At 43.3% G+C, this 18,219-nt stretch overlaps 1 long non-coding RNA gene across 1 annotated transcript; it reads right to left on the bottom strand.

Annotated features, from left to right (window-relative positions):
- Window positions 1-548: 548 nt before the first annotated feature.
- Window positions 549-7,417, bottom strand: LOC135912988 (uncharacterized). The gene is made up of 3 exons (XR_010567864.2): window positions 7,119-7,417; window positions 1,634-1,787; window positions 549-927 (listed from the first exon to the last, which is right to left on the bottom strand). It is a non-coding gene; the product is annotated as an uncharacterized lncRNA (long non-coding RNA).
- Window positions 7,418-18,219: the final 10,802 nt, after the last annotated feature.

Here is an 18,219-nt window from a genome sequence, read left to right as displayed (position 1 = left end):
ACAACTTTGTTTAATTTGCAGATACCTAGTAAAGCCATTCCTCAATATGCATACTAAGCTCTATCTAAAAATATTGAGAAGTGTCTTAATCGTGAATTTTCATATTTGCACATTTTCGTGCTTTTTTTAAGATATAAAGAAATCCTGATGCACTTAGTGGGTTGAAAGTCCTGACAAATATTTTCAGTCAAGTGCACTGTTCACTGACTTAAAAGAATAACCTTCAGAGTGTAATTGCCTTGAAATGAAAATTTTCGACATTAATATACCCGTGTAAGTGCAATTTGACAAAGAAAATTTTTTTTATTTGAAAGATCTGTTCCAATTAACATAATTGCTTTCATTCGCGTAGATCCATGGGGCAAATTATAATGATGGGGCAGAATCTCGCACTCGAAGTTTTGCCTCTTGCGGAGATAATGTTCATTTTGTCAGCCAAAACAGGGTTTCCCGGAAAGCGTGTTCTTTCTTTGTTTCTTTGTGTTTTTTTACTATGTTAGCTATCAAGCCGAAAATTTATCAGAGCCGTAATTTTTCAGAGCTTTTACCAGTCATTTATTTGTGAAATCGCTCCTTCTGTGAAATCCTTACTTCTGTAGCTTTTCTTTATTGAATTACTGTTGAATATTCGAGCGAGCTACTAGTGATCTTCGTGGTGCTCGAACTTGAGAGGGCGGTTGACCACGTTGTTGTCGATGACTAGAAGGTGTCTCCCGCAATATCTGCCCCATTTCTTCTATATCGCATATGTATCTTGTTTGCACATCAAATATTATTGAGTTTTCTTCAACGTAAATAGCAAATGAGGCAATCATAACCGTCTGTCCTGTCCACTTCGTTTCTTCCCGCCCGTATTTCCGCTCGACACCAAATGATGCACCAATTCACCCCACAGACTTCGTTTCCAGGCATTCCTGTTTTCAAGGCCTGCAAAATTACAACCACGACGAAATAAATCACCATGGCACAAACAAGCGCGCTACCACTAGTCGTCAGTAATGTCAGTTCGTGTAAGTTTTGAAAACTGTGAAAAACTGAAATCGTTGATAAATCCTCCAATCTCGCGTGTAAAAGCAAGAAAAAAACTTTTTTCACATGTTTCTAACTATCTTGAAGAAAGAGATCGGTCAAATTGCTATTAAGCTAATCCGATATCTTAGCGGGCAGGTAATCGTTTCGACATGAAATCTGGCGAATACGTTTCTCAATAAATTAATCATCTTCAGCAGAAAAATTAGGAAAACGTTCTTAAGGTCTTTTCCTAACTATCCTCTCTTAAAGACGTCGAAGTAGTCCAAGCGGATGCAGAGCTATAGATTACGTCTTGTGGGCCGATCAAAGCAGCTTTACTGTTGTCGGCGTACGTTAACCCCCCCCCCCCCCAACAACGCTGACGAAGGAAAAAAATTTGAGAATACGTGAACAAAAAGTGACCTTCATGCTAAAACACCAGAATGCAAAAGTGGGCGCACTACAGGCCATTCGTTGTTTTTCTCTGTGAATGATGCATGACGCATTTGTCCGTCCTAGCAAAGAGACTACCCGTATGTAACTATAATGCTAAATAGTAAAACACTATAACACTGTATACGTAATGCACGTAACACATAAGTATGACCAGCAAATAATTTACCAATCAGGCACCAAAATAGTTTGCTGTTTATTTTCAGCTTTTAATCTGCTTCGAGGAATTCCGTAGCGGATATTCTAAGATTGGCGGGCCACTTGCACATGGGGCTGCTGAACTTTATGTGGCCGGTTCCGTCTCGGTGGTTTTGGAGGGGCTGCTGCAATGGAAACACATTTATTCGTTGTAAATGCTTTCCTTTTAAACCGTCTATTTCAAAGCTCTGGCAATGCAAGGAATGAGAACATTAGCACTTCAAGTGATGATTTTTAAAGCTTCTATCTTTCCGGTGACTGTGGCATCCATATTGCAAAACCCGCCTCTTCCAGTGCCTTCAAGCGTAAAACCAGCGTCTTTTTTTACAATACATCTATCTGGGGGTTCTGACGGTAGCTGGAGGTCACTGGGACACCGGCAATGTCACTCGAAAAGAGCTGGACACATTGGACGAGACGCTGGCTTTACGGCTGTGACGCTGGGGTGCACTACATGCAGTATGTGCCCTAAGCAGGCAAGTTGTTTCTGGAGTTTGCTTCCTCGTACTTGAAAATGCGTTGGTTGCATTTTGTGCCGCACTAGTTGCAGTACGCCAGGAGTAGGCGCCAATGAATATTGAATGCTTGATACAATTTTATAGAGAGATACTAGTGTCATGTTCCAAATTATGCTGTATTTTGAGGTCATAAAAGCCTATTTCGGGTCGCTGCTTGGTATAAAGGTTTCTGAGGTGTTCCGTTTATGCATGCGTATGTCACAATGAAGATCACTTTTGTTTCTCGCATTTCCATTTTAGCACTGCGCATGGCTGTGTTCACGAACGAACATTCTTAAACGCAGATAAAGATTCGTTTTAGTAGCTCTTTATTTCTTTTCCATGTCAATTCACGCGGCGTAAACGAGGGTTTATAACTCAGCAGCAGTGCATGTTTACATTTCGTACACGTTCACCGTACTCCTTAAGTTCTCAGTATGCGTGATGTGTTGTGGTTGCGGTTTTATATTTATTTGTAAACGCTGACGCAACTGATGACTGCGAGTTGTCGCATTGTTGGGGAGCCGGCACGCAATAAGCAAACCCAACAGTCATTTCGACGCGTTCAAAGGGACACCAGGAAGCCCGCCACTGATCGATATTGTCGTACCGATAACAAAACTGGCGTTACTTCGGAGGTGCGACGATTTTTCTAATTATACTACCCTACACACACCCAAGCGTTCACCAGGCACCCACGTCGAGATCGTACCCTTCCACGGAACGTCAGGCCTGGAGCACCCGCTGAGTCTGTCTACACTCCGATCGGCCCATGTAGGCTGACGAATATACAAGTCTAACGGCGAACAGTCAGTCTATTTTTCAATGTTTGCGTCAATGTTTTTTTTAAATGAAACGTTCTTTCGTGACTATGGTGCCCGCACGGGAAGCGATGAGCAAAAGTGAGATGCATTGTAAGCACACAAATGTGCGGTCGCCGAAAGCTTCCAGGCGAAGGCTTCTTCCACTGCAGCGTGCCTCATATTCAGAAAGTGGTTTCGGCACGTAAAATCTCATAATTTCATAATTTAATAATTACCATCAAAACACTGGCCAGCAGGCCCGATGCCGCCAGGCTATTTTCTGCCCTCAACAAGCTTACCAGTCTTTGTCCTCCTATAGCTGCAGCAAGAGATAAAAAAATGAGATTCCAAAAAAAAATTTTTCCCGCCCTTTGTGAGGTTGACTTGCGAAGTGGTCTACGACATACGATTGTCTTGTGGGAAGAATCATATTCCTGAGGCTGCAAGGTGTTTTTAACTACCTTATGCAAGGTGTGTTGACGATCGATACCGAGGTGACGCCGTCAGCATTTTAAAGAAAGAACGCGCGGTGTTGCAGGAGCACTTATTACTCTTGCGGTTGTGAGGCATTGTTTCGGGAAGCGAAGATACTTGGCAAAAGCTGCAACGAGCAAGCCCTATTGTGACTGGAAGTATATTGCCCAGAAATGCTGTGTCGGTGCGCCTTTCTTTGCACGCGAAAGAAATCCGATTGCTGCCTTCAAGTAGCATGTACAGTTGACCGCTTCTTTAATAGTACCGCGCGACTGTCGACTGGCCAGCCGACCAGCGCCTTCTAAAGACGCGAAACAACAAGATCAGCAAAAGTAGCGCATGCGCACGTAGTCCCCTCGAACTGCAAGTTTCGTCTGCTAGGCTCATCCTACCAGCCCGACACGGCCCCCGGCAGGATGTTGTTGTAAAGCCTGTTGTTGTCAACGCGCAAGGCACCTTGCGCAAGGTGCGGGCACTTGCATCCAGAAAACTTTCTTCGTACCAGTTCCTGAGCCTTACTAAATCGACAACCGCAGAGTCGCCGGAAAAGTAATGTGATCTAAAAACAATGTGCTGCTTCTCAGTGGCTGCTCCTCAAAGTTTTCTCTCCTGTTCTTGTTTTTTTTTTATTCTAAATTTAGATAATCGTTAATAGGATGCATGTGTAGTCCACAAGAATGTGTGTTTGCTCGTGGTAACGTAATAAAATACTTGCTTAGAATTTTAACTGAAACTAATATTGAAACTAACAACAGCTCTGAATGCTCATCTGGACCCAGTAGGGCTGCAATGACGGCTATTAGCCCACATGACAATGCAGGGTATGTATGGTGAACGAACCCATTGATTTATTGAAATTAGTCGTTATTTCACTATACTGTGAATACGTATTATTCGAAAATAAAAAAACCAAGATGATCGCTCACTTCAGCAGTGATGCAAAATGAACCGTTTCGTGCATGTATCACTAAGACAGGGCGATGCATAATGAGAACACACAAAACACTGTAGGACAAGCGCTTTACAGTAACAGGTGATTTTAACCCTTTCTACGGGTCTGAATCAATGTGCGGCGTGAGAAACAGGATCTGAGAATGAACACCGTCTTCTCAAGAAAATCTTTTTTCTTTTTTTGCGATTTATGCAACGTCATTTCTGTCACTTCAGTATTGCCCTCTGTGGCGTCCAAGATTAAATCCCATCAGCGCTGTCATAAAATGCATGGCGCACTAACCTCTGCAAACGTTTTAGCAATTGGTGCCCAATAGCGCTGTGCTCAGAGTGTACTCAAGGTCGATCCAAATAGGTTGCGAAGCTTCGGGCGAAAAGCGGTTCAGTACAGATTGTCACCGACATCAGCAAGGGGGGTTATGGGAGCAGCGATTGAAGCGCGAGTATGTTTGAAGGGAACAAACGTTGGGAAAGAAAAAAGCATTTTTTTTTTAATTCAAGCGAGACACAATTAGATTCATTCAACGAAAGTAAAATTCCTGGTCAATTTTATATATTCGTGACGAGTTAAAAAAATAGAACTTTATTCAATTTTATTATTATTAATAAATGCATTTATTTTCGGCGCCCATTGTCAAAGGGGGCGTTGACGCCACTATCACTCGCAATGCAATGCACGTCTTGAAATGGGCAGAAAGGCGCGCTCGTAAAGTTCACCTGTTGAAATACGCCCCACTCAGAGTTTGCACTTTCTTGCTTGTCGAAGTTTGTCTGAATTTGGTGAAGCGGGTAGCTTCATCGCTTCTTAATCTGATCAGTCACAAGTAGCGAGTTACGACCGCCAGATAATTGTGCAGTTGTTTTCGTGGGACTGCGCTGGCCGACGAGCTTGGCGTCCGACGATAGGATCAGCACTCTACACCTAAAGCTTTCGTCGGCCTCCAAAGAAAGTATGTTTAGTGCAGGGGTGCGATTTCGACAACCGTATGGCTGGCTTTTCCTGCAGCTCGAAACGCCCATCAAGTCGAATGGCGGGGCATTTGAATATATAGCTCCAAAAGCAGGCCAACTAAACAAATTTCGCGCCTTCGAAAACAAAATGACGTCACTTCTGCTTTTAACGGACATGGCGTCACATTATTTTTTCTTCCGCCGGAAGTGTTCCCACCACATACAGATGGCACTAAGCCCCATGAACCACCGATGGACCGCCATGTTTTGAACGTATGGGCTCCTATGGAAGCTTCGCTACCAGGTATATTTACCTGGTAGCGATTTACCTAGTACCTGGTTTACTTGGTGTATGTCTTCCAACGAATATTGCCCCAAAGGCAAGAGTTCCAGCCCCAGTGGCAGTAATGGACAAGGTTGTCATAGGTTAAACAGTGAAGCAAAGAATTAGAATCCGCCTTAAATTAAATTAAATTATGAGGTTTAACGTGCCAAAACCACTTTCTGATTATGAGGCACGCCGTAGTGGAGAACTCCGAAATTTTGACCACCTGGGGTTCTTTAGCGTGCACGTAAATCTAAGTGCACGGGTCTTTTCGCATTTCGCCCCCATGGAATTTGTGTTCCCGACTATGCCTCGGCATTGACTGCAGGCTTTATAAGAAAAAGCAAAGGCCGAACGCATGGCTACAAGCCTTATTTTGAGCCTGTGGGTGCTGCCGCGGTAATAAAAGGATGATGTGCTTTTCTTTCTTTCTTTTTATCCTGTTCGTCATGTGATTTCTACAATAATCACAGTGCCCCAAAACGCTGAAGCGAATATTTGCAGTTCCAGCAAATGTGACTACATAGTTTTTCTAGAGCTGATGCCCCACACAATTGGCTTTCCACAAAATTTTGGGTGTTTGCACATGCGGCGACTTGTTGCAGTTCGGCCTCTTTCCCAGATCTCTGAGACCTCAGACAGGGTACATTAACATAAAGTGACAAGAAGCCTATAGTCGGCTCAATAAAACAGGCGCCATGCGACAGCGTCTAAATAACTTATGACCAAATATCACGCTTTCAAGACTTCGAATTTAGTAAGTGGATTTCTCGAAAGCAGCATACTACTGTGCTAATATTATCCGAAACTCGTGACGAAAGGCATCCATAAATTACTCCCTTTTCTTTTTTTACTTTCTCCTTTAGACGAGACAAAATATGCATATAAGTGACGTCGAAAACAAATTTTGGCTAGGAAACATTCAGGAAGGCAAGATTGAGCAAACACACCTTATGACCAAGCAAAACTCTTGCTTGGGCTAGTTGGTTCATGCTTGAATGAGTAAAGGCAAGGCGCAGAAGACCAGGACTGAAGAAGGACAGAAACGATAGGACCAGCGCTGGTCCTGTCGTTTGCGTGCTTTTTCAGTCATGGTCTTTTGCGCCTTGCCTTTACTCAGTCACTTATGACCAAGTAAGCGGATATTTTTGTAAGGGAACTGCGAGGCTTAAAGGAACTAGGACTTTCTAGAATTGCTCTTTTCTGGATAACAAACATGAGGAGCCTACATAATAATGCGGGGGAGCATGCAACAGTCTACGATATACTATTACTGATTAAATTTCTCATATTTAACTTCTTAGTAGGGTATCTCTCAAATTACGTTAACTGTTACGTGATGTATGCGAGGTTCGTCCGCTATTTGTTTTCCATGCTATAGGCCGAGGAAACAGTCTGGCGATAGTTTTAGACGAATAACGTAGGTACGCAAAGTTAAAAAAACAAATTACCTACCTTTTTTAATACGGCTGCTTTTTCTATCTGCACTTGGTTTTTGAGCAAAGTAAGGATTGTTTGGCCGTGGACCTGGAGCTGGGTGAGGATAATACACTGGTAATGAATGATTTCTCATAGGACCACGTTTTTCACGATGTTTTCTCCCACAACATCCAAAAATCGGAGAAGCAAGGGCAAATGGGGTATTCAGATTTTGCCTATTCGAAAGAATAGCGGCCATAACAGCGAAAGTGGCCACAATGTGGAAAATGGTAATTTTAGCCATGTTTAAGGATAACGGAAATCTGAGAGCTAGAGTTAGTGATGGCCAGTACTTATATCCCCATTCAAACAATATATATACAGCATCGGTTTCTTTTACATATTTCAGGGGATTTTTTTTTTTTTTAGCAATCCGACTGATCGTGTTCTTTTTCGTGGCGGAACTATTGTCTTGGTGTTAAGCGACTCTGCGTTGGCAAGCTATTCTTTTCGAAACAATTCAAAATCACTGAATAACTCATGACAATTGTTCTGTACTGCAGTGCGCGCGCATAACTAAACCATCCAGGTATCCACTTGGTCTAAGTGCCCCTATACCGTATCTTCCAGACTATAGTCCGCACATGCTGTATAGTCCACAGGCGCGAATTCCGGGAAAAATTAAATGCTTTAGCTTGTCTACAACCACCTAACAGTAGGTAAGAATTTTTTTTATAGTAAGCCAGTAAAAGCCTGCGTCGATTATTGCACTTCCTATAGAAGCCAATAATACAGAAGTAATAAACCGGCACGTGTAAATTTATTTCTATTTTTTAGCAAATAATGGTCATTGGGGGATTTTCTTTTCTTTTTCTTTTTTTTCGGCGGGGAGGGGGGGCGCTGAAGCGATTCGTCACTCCTTTGCTACAGATTCCCTCGCGCGGCCGTTAGCAGAAGAAAACTGGTGCGGACACGTAGCTTGCTAGCGCAACCCACCACCCCGTTCCAAAGGGGACGCTCATAACATCCATCCATCCATCCACGTCACGGTCGCCTAGGCGACCTTACGGTGATAACAGCAACAACAACAACAACAGCAATAATAATAATAATAATAATAATAATAATAATAATAATAATAATACCTATATTACATAGATGCGTCAATTGAGGGAAAACACACCACAGCTTCGCTGCTCGTCCTTCTTCACAGAATGGAAGGGCTGATGAATTGTTTTTAATGCTGCAAGAAATACTTCAAGCAAAATTTGTCAACTTTATTATCAGCACGTTTCGCAAACCTGCACGGTCTGAAATATTCTATGAGATCACACAGTAGCACGACGATCTGATAGCAGCTGAGTGGGTAACAATCCACGGCGCCATCCTGCAAAAGCAGTGCATTTATTCTTCATAATTTCATTCGAAAGGCAAGTGCACAGAAAGCACCAAGAATTTAATATGAGCTTAGGAAAATATTTCCCCTCGATTTTTGAAACCACGATAGTCAATGTTGAAACCTCTACGTCATGATTGGTCAACAGAGTTATAGAAATCAGCAATATAAAGCTATGTTGTTTTTCACTAAGGACTCTGTTTCAGTGTATTACCTTGAATAATTATAAAGAAAATATGAAGGAAGTAAGTGCGCAATCCTTAGCGCGCGCTCATATAAAAGTTGCAATGGCTGTGAAGTGTACACGGTGTTTAGGCGTTGAACGTCATCCAATACACACAGCAGGTACTTTCGCAGTGCCAAAGACCGTGTGCCCAATCGGCACGTCCTCAAGCGCGCTGGTTAAAGGACTTGTTCGCTATACTGAACATCAGTATTCCTTCTAGCAGAGCTTGTGTGATTACACGTACTGATATACATATTCCTTTCTTTATGTGTTTCTCCCTTCTCCACAGACTTAGTTTTTTTTTTTTTGGTCAGCGTCAGTGTATTTCGCTTTGCACTTGTTTCGACAGTGTTATAGCCTGGCTGTATCTGTATTTATTGGATAATATTTTGACATAGCCAGCCATTCAGGCTCGAATTCCCCTTATAAGGTTAAAAAGAATTAAAGAATACGTTGCGTTTTTGCAACTATCCCCTAATGAAATGCTGCCGCCGTGGCCGTAATCGAATATTTCGTTCTCCAGTTAAAATCGTGACACCTTAGGTCCTAAGCTACCACGGCGGGTTCTCGGTGGGTTACTACAGCTTTGCAGCGATTCACGTGGCACCTAACGCAGCGAGGTGAAAGCGCTCCGAGCTCTTCATTCAAGCTGTTAGGGTTAGCGGGTAAACTCGCGCATGGCTGAATTTCAGACTACTTCTTGTTCCGTTTCTCACCCCAGAAGGTCTAGTATGGGATAGGTTAAAACGCAGGGTGGCGAATTGCATCACTGGTTCATTCTTAAATGGTGGAGGTGTGGCAGTGTTTGAGGTGCTGGGAAGTCTTTTGGAGCTCTCCACGAAGAAAGCTTCTTCCCTAGAGTAGCGGTGGTGCCCTACTACGGTAAGAAAGAGTCCCTTTCCTGATGTGGTGTTGCAACACTAAATGTTTTCAACTGGTACCAAAACTAGAAACAAATAGTTTTGTTCCCTTAAACCCTTTAACGGGAAGCTCAACCATATTGTTGACCTAACAAAAACATATGCAAAAGCTAGACAAATCTAAATATTAGTCTGTGCCTCTCCATTTACATCTGTTTACGTGTCTGCTTAACAGTGGCATTCACGAGAACGTCAGTCGTGAGCAGCACTAGATGTTTTGATGACAAAACTGGAAGACTTCGTCATTGTCTTCTTAGCGCACGTGGTGGTCGTACTATCGCCAATGCGATTTTTCTTCCATTATTTAGGCAACCTGTTATTTTTGATCCCCATAAAGGTGCATCTCGAGAACACGAATTGGCCTTGCCAAAGCAAGTACCAAACGCAAGATTTTTACCATACATTAACCTCCAACCAGCTGATCAACAATACCTTTTATCTACTTTATCTCGCTTAGTTTTTAGAGAAACATTTCAATATTTCAGCTGGTGTCTATTTCAGCCATATAAAGAAGAAATGAAGCAATAAAAATGTTCTGGAGAAGTCGTTCGTATCTTGCCAGTTAAAGGGTTAATATATTCGATGGACATGCCATGATAAGCGCTTTTAAATGCATTTATTAAGTCCTAATAGCACGATGAAGTGCAAAGCATTTCAATAAGTATATTTTCAAAAATAATTCTAGGGCGTAAAAATATCGGCAATGTTATCACGCATTGTATACTTTCTCCGTTCTTCCTCAAGTGAACGTTTCTTGCCAGCTGGGGAGTACGAATAGGCATGGCCTCCCTGTGGCTGTTTCCCTGCCTAAGGCTCATTTCTATACTTGTCTTATTGCAGGGTCACACTTATGGTATGGTCGCACTCTTCGTTTGCAAGGATATTGGAGCGGTGCCCATGCATGTGCGAGCTTCCGATAGGGAGTAACTTATGCTCATGAACAATAGTCCCTTGTCTGGCGTCCACACACTGTCGCTTGATTTTTCTAGTCGATTTTTTCACAATCGAGAGTGAGCAATCGTTTATGCAATATATATGCAAATATTATTCCGCTGCTGCGTCTAGCACTTTAATTTTACTTTGGCTTGTTTATGGCCATATTGTTTGCAGATCGAGCGTGTTTTCGTACCATGTTGAAAAAGCATTCCAACGTCACTTTAGGTATAGGTTGGAAATGGAATACCATGCAGCATGCACAATGAAGAAGAACGGAGAACGGTGCGTCGGCAAGTGCAGTGTATCCTTCAATAAGGAATGAAACGAACAAATTTGGAGGACGCGTAAGCTTCGCCTTTAAGAGTGAAACGCGATAGCTTTCCAAGATCCCTAACTGCTTTTCATGTTTCCTGGCAACTGCACCTTAGCTAACCGTAATGCTTTCCTGGAAACGCTAGCGGCGAACGCTATGCACGAAGGAGAGATTTATGGGTCTTTTCTTAAACAATTCGCTAAAGTTCATATGTCTCTTTTTTTCTTCTTGAATCAGTATTTGATGTTTGTTGTTTAACACCATACGATGTGCTTCCTTTCTCTGGATCCCATATTTCATGCGTGTTATTCAATGTAATTTGGCATATTTTTTTTTTTTGTCTACAAGCTTGGGATTGACACTTGCTTTGATCCTGTGCTGCCTGTACATATCCCATTATTTCAATCTGAGCAGCGCTTAAGCCCCTCCCTCCCTCCCTCGCTAGCCCACTATAATGCCTTGCTGCCGCTGAGGCTACTGTGCTAAAAAAATGCTATGTAATGTGAGTATCTAAGCGTTAGCTTTGGTGCAGGTTAGATATTCTGGCGTCTGATTTCGAGCTCGCGGAATTGCCTGGCAGTCCGAAAGTCCGGCTGCATTCAAGACAATTCAGTGTAAAAATGTGTTTTGCAGCAGTGGGGTTTAAAGAACTATATGCTTCAATATGATGATTGAGTGCTCGCCAGCGTCCAAAGTGCACGTTGCCTGCACCACAGCGAAAGCTTAGATATTCGCTTTACACGCTATTTATTTAGCACAGTACCCTCAGTGCCAACAAGACATTATAGAAGACTAGATGGGAGGGAAGGAGGGAGGGTGCTTAAGCACTGCTCAGTCTGAAATAATGGAATATGTACCGGTAGCACAGGTAGCACAACCAGCAGCGCCGATCAAGCCACAATCGCCGAGGTTCCCACAAACGGAAATATGCTCAATTCGACGAAGCGGCCGCAAACGTTCCCTTCGCCACCACCGCACGTGGGAAAAGGCCAGGCGAGATTGCGCCGGGTCAAACACTTCCACAATGCAGCACAGTTGGTGCGTTCCGTCACCCGCGATACGCGGAGGAGAATGCCCTCTTGTGGTGTTCGGCGGAACTGAGTTTTGCGTCAGGTTATTGAGCTATCCTCTCCTAATGGTGGGAGCATTCTCTGACGCCTGTTTCGTCTCTAGCACCTCTGTCGCTTATCTCTAGCGATAGGAACGACGCCAACGGCGTGAAACTGAGCAACGAGCTCGGAACAGCTAACACATTCAAACATGTAACAATTTTTCCAAAAAGAAGATTTCAAGTTTACAGCGTCTTGGTCTGTAATGCAGCAAAACATTTTTACCGGTGTGGGTTGTGGATCATAATGCGATCTCAAACAAAATGAGGCCGAGCACCCCAACTTTGAGCTTAACATATTTTTAAGACAATTCTGCCGCAATTTCTGATTACACTTCAAACACATTCCCGAAAGAGGGAACAAATTTTAACGGCTGCTTCCATCTCTGGGGTATATTTTAAATCTGGTCTCTAATCTGTACAGCTGTCACTGAACAATGGCCCTCTAAGTTTGCGTTGCTCGTAGATGGTCGGCAGAAACTCGTAGCTTAAGTAATTCGACATATAACGGGTGAGAAAAAAAAAAGACTGCTGCATTTTAGTTGGTGTGTCCTGTTAACAGAATCAATGCTACAAATATTTTACGAATTATGTCATCATTTGCTGAACTCTAGAAAGAAAGATAAGTAAATCATAAAAATGGCATATTATTGCGTTGCATGGTAACCTCGGCTCACAGTGACGCAGTAAAACTCTTCGAGGCCAAGTCATACCATCCGCAAGCTGAGCGGACTTTAATATTTCACGGCTGAATTTGATGGCGTAGCGTCTTTCCTAATTTCTTCAAGTTGGTATTCTAATAAGAAAATAGCTGTCAAGGTGCAGAATTATTTAGTAGTACTTCGTAGTTGTGAAGTCACTGTTTCATGTCCCAAGGCAATCTTTTACAACAATAATTACATTAAGATTCCCTTTGATATTTGGCACCTGGGGAACATGCTCGTTAATGAAAATTATAAACAAGCATTGTCGAGAAATGATGTTAAATCTTCATATAGAGTATTGTTTTGTATTTTCTCAAATGAAAAGGCCACAAAAGTAAAAGCTAGGCAACACTTGTGTTGCGGACTCAAAAATGATTTTAACAAGTGCCTCACACTCCCACAAACATTTCAGAATACGAGGGCCAAACGTGTATAGATTCTGTACCAGCTAACGTTAGCCAAGCTGTTCAACAAAAAAACGATAAAAATATAGCACAAGATTAAATTATAATGCCGAAGGTGTCCGCTCAGCAGAGTTGTCACGAATGAACACCGTAGGTCGTAAAATTGCATATTGCATTGTGTTCTTTAGTCGTTTTCTTTTAGCAGCTAGGCTCACGCTAGATGGGACACCCTGTATTTATGCGTAATGAAGGACGGCAAGATTAGGCTGCCAAATAGAGACAAACTTTTTCCAAGCCCACTGTCAACCATGGCAGAATGCACCGGGGTGCACTAGCAGCTTTCTGAAACTTGCCCTACCATCTCACAAACGGGATGGATATTTGCGGAGAGAAAAGGTGAACATATAATTTTTTTTAGCTGGATTCATGACAAGATGCCTTGCAATTCCGAGAATTAATATACACTTTTGTGAAATTCACTGACTCTTCCTTTTCATGTCCTACGTAATCACAGAACTGTTGAAGTTCGGCCAAGTTGGTGTGACATTCTTCTTCAACGGCCCAAAAAACAGGGGCGATGCGACTGCACATATGCACAGCGCTGAACTTAGAACAGGTGTTATTGAGGTGATTTCCACTGCTTAAATACGGTGGCAACCAATCTTAAATCAAAATGCATAAAAGTGCACAAAATTGACGGGAATGACAGTACCTGAGCACATGGCTACAGTGCAGCGTGTTGTGAGATAATAACACAAAAATCCCTAGAGAGATTATAGAAGCCTATGAAATCCACAAATTCAAAGACAAATGCGTAAGCGCCGCCTCGACAGCTCTGTCAGAACAATGCCTCCTTTACTAGATGCCTGCCGCGTCGCTAGTCTTCCCATTGGAGCGGAGGTACCCGTAGTTCAGGGTAGTCGCGGACAGACGGCGCTCGTAGCCGACCCACTTCCTGTTGCGGAGGAAGTGACGATTACCAGGCTGGCGCACGCTCGACCAATGGCTTGACGAGAGACCGCGGGTCCTGCCTCCGGGATCGCAACAAACGCCGCTAAAATCTCGGAGGCAGGGCTACGTGATTTAGGTTTGCAGCGCCCACTGCAGCTAGTGCTCGCAGCCGACCCAGGTTAACCCCGGTGGGGAAGAGTAAAGAGGAGAGGGGCAGGAACCAGCTTCGCGGCTCACGCGGCAGGCATTTAGTAAAGGAGGCATTGGTCAGAAAAAGTACTGCGTTTTAAAGATAAATAGATAAATAGGAAACACGTGCACAGCTGTTCATGTGTCGCTGTAGCCCTGTGCTCAGGTACTGTCACTCGCGCCAATTTTGTGTATCTTTATGCATTTTGATTTGAGATTGGTTGCCACTGCACTTAAGCAAGGGAAATCGCCTCAATAAAACCAGCTGTAAGTTCATCGCTATGTATGTGCACTCGTTTCGTCTTTGTCCTTTGCGATGTTGAAAAAGGTAATCACAGAAGACAGTGTCTACGCATACTATGTATAAGAAAAAACTGATTACAAGAAATCATATTAGGTATATGAAGTATAAAAAGTAAAACAGTTTACCTACCTCTGGGAATTGGGCTTCTAAGACTTCGTCGGTGTCGCTGTTGCCCTTGGAGTATGTGACTACCGTGTTTATTACCAACACTTGTATTGAAGTGAGGCTTATATGTTCGTACTTTGCTTGGCGAACCGTCACGTTTAGAACGAGATTTGCTTCCACAACACCCTGGAAATGGAGAAGCGAGGGCAAATCGTAGGCCTTGGTTTTCAATTGCTGAAAAAATCATCGCCACAGCAGCCAACGTGACCAGAATTTGCAAACTGTTAAACTTCGTCATAGTGTTATTTCATGCAGGACTGAAAGCTACGCTTCGAACTCACTGCTGCTTTTATACACGTTCAAACAATGCATAAGACGTGTTCATATAAACATGTCTTATGTCACTTTTTTAGTTTTTTCATAGAGCTTCGCTTGGTTTTGTGCTATTTTTTGATGATATTATACATGAATCCGGCTTACCGGCAGATTCTTTGCACTTTTCTGCCAGGTACATTGTCTCCCTAAGAAGCAGCTCCAAGACAAAGTGTTTTTCTATTCTAAGCAGTTAAAGCTGCTGTAAATAGCTCTGTGCAAGATAGCTCACAGTACAAATGATCTGTGGTATTGAGTGCCGGACAAACTTTCAATAGATGGTATATATATCTCAATTCGATCCTGTCTGCTAAATGCTTATGCTATCAATGCAAAGGAGCAAAAATTAGTTTTAGAAATACTTACCTATGTTGTGTCACATGTGGCACATGTGACATGTATGACCCTCGTTGCAGTGGCATATAAGTCGAGCTGATATGCGGCACACCTGTGACGACTAGGTGAATCTGCACCATTGAGGCATTTCTGCAACATGTTTCTAAAAGCAACTGTTTGCTTGGCATTTGATTCAAGTTTAGGAACTACGTAACAACCTCAAAGAAACATCATTCCTCACAATATTTGTACCACTCTATTAGCACACGTTTCGAAATGAAGCAGCGAGAGAGTTCGGCATGAAAAAAGGCAAACGCAGCTCAGCAAGTCGAATGACTTCTAGACGCTGCAAAAAGGCTACAAACAAGTGTCATACCACGTAGCTATTTGGAACATTCCCAAATGATGCCGGCGCTGCAATGTTTATTCCTTATCGACCTTGATGAAGCGGGCAACTGCTGTGTGATAGGGAGCTACTTGATTATCAATCCCTCTCTAAAGTAGAAGTACGTGATATTCAAGGACTCTATACATTCGTTGATCTGCTAAATTGTCAAAAAAGAAAACGTTTGCCCTGGTCGAGTGCGACAGAAAAAACGCCACCCACAGCGGCTATACGAAGTGTGCCTGAAACGCGTCACGAATGGTCGGCGTACAAAAGGCCCTTCGCTATATTCCTAGTCTCAACTGCCTGAAAACGCACTTATCTGTCGCAGTCACTATATTGCCGTATTTTGTATAGTTTACTTTGTTGATGGCACTTGTATTTTGTCCTTGCCTATTAACTTCCTTTTCCTTGCATTCCACAAAGCCTAGAAATCTGGAAGTCAAGAAGTGAGGCAACAGTTATTAAAAATTATTATTCAGGCCATCTGCATTCAGACCATCAGCCAAATTTTGTCTGTGCCGCCCGTTGTTTCCTGACCAACGGAGCGCAATAAAAACACGTAGAAGGTAATCGAGCACTCGTCACAAAGTACAAAACATAATTCTAACAATGTTTTACTTATTTGCACATGTGCAGGCTTCACTTTCCGCTTTTCATGCTCAGTTCGTAACTCGGGATACTCTGCATTTCAAATTTTACAGCTTTTGACCGGCACTGAAGTAAACCAACCTGATGTTGCCAAGTTCATGTAGGTCCCAGCAAAAATACCCAATAAAGCGCGCCCCTCACAATGTTTTTCCCTTTACTAAGCCGTATGCGTGACCATTTGACGCTTTCTTACGAAATTCCATCAATTATATTGTTCTCGCGTAGTGACTGGCTGCTGTGTTTGCAGTATTTACAGTGTTCTGCATTTGTGTGCTCTATGTATGATCATTGATAAGCATAAGATTTGTTCAGTTTTGACAGAATCTTATCATATCCTTGCCTACGCAATACCTGAAATTGAAGTCCAACTGCAGCAAAGAATGCTCTGCTCCTGTCCAAACGTACACGTCACACCAGCGTTGCGATCGTCTCAACAATCGCCATGTTGGGGGTACAAACGCGCTACGTACAGGCTGTAAAAGTAGCGAATAACAAATTTGCCAATGGTTTTCTGCGCCTGTAAATTACTTTCAACTCAATATTTTCACAATATGAAATCAATGAGCGAATACCTGAAAGTATAAAGAACTCAAAGTTCGCTTAGCCGCAAACACTAACGGCGGCCGAAAGCTTGACATCGCAAAAGCAAGAACTTTAGTTCGCGATCGTCCCATAGCTTAGTTGGTTTTGATACAATCTCGACCGGGTGAGGTGGGTTTTCACTGCAAGAATCTAGAAACGACGACGAAGGCGGTCATCGTAATGATGAAAAAAGTTGAAAGGGACGTATTCACTTCATTGGTAATTGTTTTTGACTATCGGAGTCTCGAGCGGTTCTTCTCGGCACGAGGGCCAGGACGGCCTTAAATAACCCCTCGTAGTCTTGCGGTCGTCGACGTCTTCTTGGAAAACATGGGTAACCTAGCTGTGCAAGTATCAGTGCCTTCGCTAGGTTCTGCAGTCGACGAGCTCTTATTACACTCAGAATGCTACGAACAGACACATGCCCCACGCAAAACAGACTACACCACTACATGCCTGAGCTTAACCCCTCGCGGTCTTGCGGTCGTCGATGTCTTCTTGGAAAACTTGTAACCTGTGGAAGTATCAGTGCCTTCGTCGGGTTCTGCACTCGATGAGCTGCTGTAACACTCAGAATGCTACGAACAGACACATGCCCCTCGCAAAACCGACTACACCACTACATGCCTGAGCTTAACCCCTCGTGGTCTTGCGGTCGTCGATGTCTTCTTGGAATACTTGGGTAACCTATGCAAGTAGCAGTGCCTTCGCTAGGTTCTGCAGTCGACGAGCTCCTGTTACACTCAGAATGCTACGAACAGACACATGCCCCACGCAAAACAGACTACACCACTACATGCCTGAGCTTAACCCCTCGGGGACTTGCGGTCGTCGATGTCTTCTTGGAAAACTTGGAACCTGTGGAATTATCAGTGCCTTCGTCGGGTTCTGCAGTCGATAAGCTGCTGTTACACTCAGAATTCTACAGACACATACCCCACGCAAAACAGACTACACCACTACATTCCTGAGCTCTACGACAAGTCTTATTGAACCAATTGCAACACATCCCTTAACGTCTACCATTTACTCTGGCCGTGCTCGCGAGCTCACATAAACTCCGAACCGGACAAGCGCAAGTATGACGAAGCAATCCGGAGTGAAGAACTCGCTTCCCAACTCTGGGCCATCCAGCACGTCCACGACGCCGCCAGGAAACTCAACCTCCCGGTTCCGTCGTGGGAGACGCCTATTCCATGAGAGCCCAAAGATCTCGTGGCCTGCAGGACCTCGAATAATTTTAATTCGTTCCTTC

The sequence above is a fragment of the Dermacentor albipictus genome, chromosome 8, assembly GCF_038994185.2.
Source record: "Dermacentor albipictus isolate Rhodes 1998 colony chromosome 8, USDA_Dalb.pri_finalv2, whole genome shotgun sequence".
Lineage (NCBI taxonomy): Eukaryota > Metazoa > Arthropoda > Arachnida > Ixodida > Ixodidae > Dermacentor > Dermacentor albipictus.
This window is presented reverse-complemented; position numbering and strand designations above follow the sequence as displayed.